The sequence below is a fragment of the Triticum aestivum genome, chromosome 4A (assembly GCF_018294505.1).
Source record: "Triticum aestivum cultivar Chinese Spring chromosome 4A, IWGSC CS RefSeq v2.1, whole genome shotgun sequence".
NCBI lineage: Eukaryota > Viridiplantae > Streptophyta > Magnoliopsida > Poales > Poaceae > Triticum > Triticum aestivum.
In genome coordinates, this window is record NC_057803.1 from 656,426,051 (window position 1) to 656,429,395 (window position 3,345).

General features: G+C 48.7%; 1 non-coding gene across 1 annotated transcript; it reads right to left on the reverse strand.

Annotated features, from left to right (window-relative positions):
- Positions 1 to 2,293: 2,293 nt before the first annotated feature.
- On the reverse strand, positions 2,294 to 2,364 carry TRNAG-CCC (transfer RNA glycine (anticodon CCC)). The gene has a single exon. It is a non-coding gene; the product is annotated as a tRNA-Gly (tRNA).
- Between the last annotated feature and the right edge of the window lie 981 nt (positions 2,365 to 3,345).

Below are 3,345 nucleotides of genomic sequence, written 5' to 3' on the forward strand. Positions count from 1 at the left end.
CAATGTAGTCTGCTGATTTTCTAGTTTCAATCATCAGCAAGAATGATATTTCATTTTACAATAGAAGAAAGCAGCTACAGGTAGCTAGATGCATCGACCCAATAAATGGACAAATTGAAATGAAGACTACCTTGTGATCCTTCCAAAATTCTTCCACAATCCAAACTATGAAATAAAGTACTTCAGGTTCTTACAGAAGATTGCAAACTTGCAACTAAGTTATCAGTAATGATATGCTCATTCCTTTTCAGAGCTTTAGCAAGGAGAGAGAAGAGCAGCGGCTATCCGAGGTAGAGGAAGACCGGGGTCGAACGGAGTGGTACCGCATCCATTGTTGTCAGATACCTCCTACATTTGTGCTGCTGCTTGTCCGGGAATAAGAAAAAAACGGGGAAAGTGCAGTTCGAATCTGCAAACGGAAACCAAGCCAGCCAAATAAAATTGAATCAATTAGCTGATAAAAATCAGTACATGTATAGTAATGAAAGGAGAAATAGGAGGCGTCACCTCAATCTGTGCAACATAAACAGATGATCTTCATAAATAGACTCACGCACACAGAAAAATAAGAGGAGACGGGAATCAAGGTAAGGAAAGGAGATGAACCGGCAGGCAGCGTGCGAGGCTAGAAGCCCGTTGGCACGGCCACCGGCGCGTGGGCGGCGCTTGTTCCCTCGGGCCGTAGGTAGCGCGCGGGTGTGGGAGGAGCGGGGGCGCGTGGGGTACGGGCGGCTCGCGCGGAGGCCCATGCGGCGGTGGCACGCCCCAGCAAGCGATGCTGTATAGCGTCGTGGTCGACCCGCCATCGTGCAGGATGCCAGGGCCAGGGCGTGAGACGGCAGGCGAAGCAGCTCCCCGGCGACGGCTTTTCTCGATGGAGCATCTAGAACCGCGCAGCCGGCTCATCCGTGGTGGTGCCTGCTGCTCCTTCGCCTTAGATACCCGACGACGGCCCTGGCACCACTTTTGCTCGAACGACGAGAGGCAGACCAGAGTAAGCCTGGTAGGGTGGCGACGGCGATGCAGGATCTCGCTCCCCAGAGCAGCGGCGGCATCAGACTCGACGCAGCTCCTGCCCGGTACGGGCCCTTGGTGGCGGCCCCGACGGCGGCGGCCAGACGCAGAAGCACCAGGAGGAACCATCGCCACGCTAGCACTGATTGGAGGAAGAAGAAGGCAGGCAGCAGCGAGCAGGATTGAGGGTTGGACGCCCACCAGTATTTATAGGAGGCAGCGGCAATGAGGAAACCAAATCAGAAACGACCAGCAGAGGCGGCAGAGAGAAGTCCAGAAAGCAGAATCGAAGCGGCGACCACCAACAGGAGGACTCGAGAAGCTGCAGGCGACAGAGACGGAAGGCTGAAGTACATGGCATCAGACGGAAAAAAAAATCGAATCCAACCTGATCTTGGCAACTGCCAGCGACGTGTATCCAACCTGATTTTTTTTAGCTCCTAATTGGCCGCTGCTCCACACACCCAGGAAGGTACACGACCATGTCCCCAAGTATTACACGTGTCAGGCAGCAGCTGGTCAATTTTTTACGATAGGAAAAAGTGAAAAAAAGCAGAAAAACTAAACCTAGCCAGGTTTAGTATATGTAGAATTTGTAGCTCATCTTTTACCCCAAAAAGAAAAGGACCGGGTGAATGTGCTAATTCCCGGTTCATCTTTATCTGCATGAAGATTTGTAGGTTTCTTGGTGACAGTTTCACCATGATGTTCTCCATTACCGGAAAAATGGTGATAATATGGTGATAATTTGACTAATTTACATGGCGACAGTTTCCACAATGACAACTCTAAGATGTACAAAAATTAAGAAAGAGAATAAAAATGCGCATCCAGGGAATCGAACCCTGGTCAGTACCGTGGGAGGGCATCAGACGGAAAAAAAAATCGAATCCAACCTGATCTTGGCAACTGCCAGCGACGTGTATCCAACCTGATTTTTTTTAGCTCCTAATTGGCCGCTGCTCCACACACCCAGGAAGGTACACGACCATGTCCCCAAGTATTACACGTGTCAGGCAGCAGTTGGTCAATTTTTTACGATAGGAAAAAGTGAAAAAAAGCAGAAAAACTAAACCTAGCCAGGTTTAGTATATGTAGAATTTGTAGCTCATCTTTTACCCCAAAAAGAAAAGGACCAGGTGAATGTGCTAATTCCCGGTTCATCTTTATCTGCATGAAGATTTGTAGGTTTCTTGGTGACAGTTTCACCATGATGTTCTCCATTACCGGAAAAATGGTGATAATATGGTGATAATTTGACTAAGAAAGAGAATAAAAATGCGCATCCAGGGAATCGAACCCTGGTCAGTACCGTGGGAGGGTACTATGATACCACTACACCAGATGCGCTAACATGTTGCATTCTCTTTCTTTGCTCTAGAGGAGTTGGATACTAGTTCAGATCTGGAGAGAAAAGAGGAAAAAAAAGACAAAATGGAGAAGTGGGGTATCGATCCCCATACCTCTCGCATGCTAAGCGAGCGCTGTACCATCTGAGCTACATCCCCACGAGTGATTATCTTAATTAACAATTCTTTTTAGTATCGGTAATGCAGGTATCTTGTTGGTGCAATTGCTATACGCAACCACCTTTTCAGAGGCATGGTGGTTGCGGTTTGAAATGCCAATTCCTTGGCGAAAAGTTATTCAAACTTTTGTTGTTGAAATGGTTAGTTACATGCTCCCCTCAGCCTAACATTTCGATCTTTTATGCCCAGTGCACACTTTGGTCCTATTGCTTTTTTCACCTTGTCGCTCCGGCTCTTTGCATGGAGATGTTTTTCATCAGGCATATATCTGGGAATCTGATTGTTACTAGTGGCAAGTAAATTTGGTCTTTCTTTCCTCCTGATTTTGTTTTTTTGAAACGAAGCAAAAGATTTGCCATTTTCATTGAATAAGATGAAGAAAGTTGTCCGGTTAATTAACGAAACCCGGGCGAAAACCGGTACAACCCACCGACAGAAAAGGGCACACTGGCCGACCTGGCACAAGACCACACACACCGCCGAGGAGCGGACACCGTCATGGTTGCCCGCAATGTCATCGCCATCGCCTCTCCCCGAGCAGGCAACTCCGACTTCGTCGCTGACGACCCGTTAAGACCCCTCCGAACGAACGACACCCGAGGACCTTGCCAGCCAAAGCCAAACAATCGACCAAGACATAGAGGACCGACAGCTCCGACTTTGTTGATGTGCATTACAAGAGAAAGTTGCAAGCCTCGCACCGACCTATTCCATCGCAATCTCCGGAGAGCACCGTCCGCTGAAACCGCCCTGATGGAGTCATCGTGGCCCAGCCCCGCGCAGCTTCGACTTCTCTGTCACA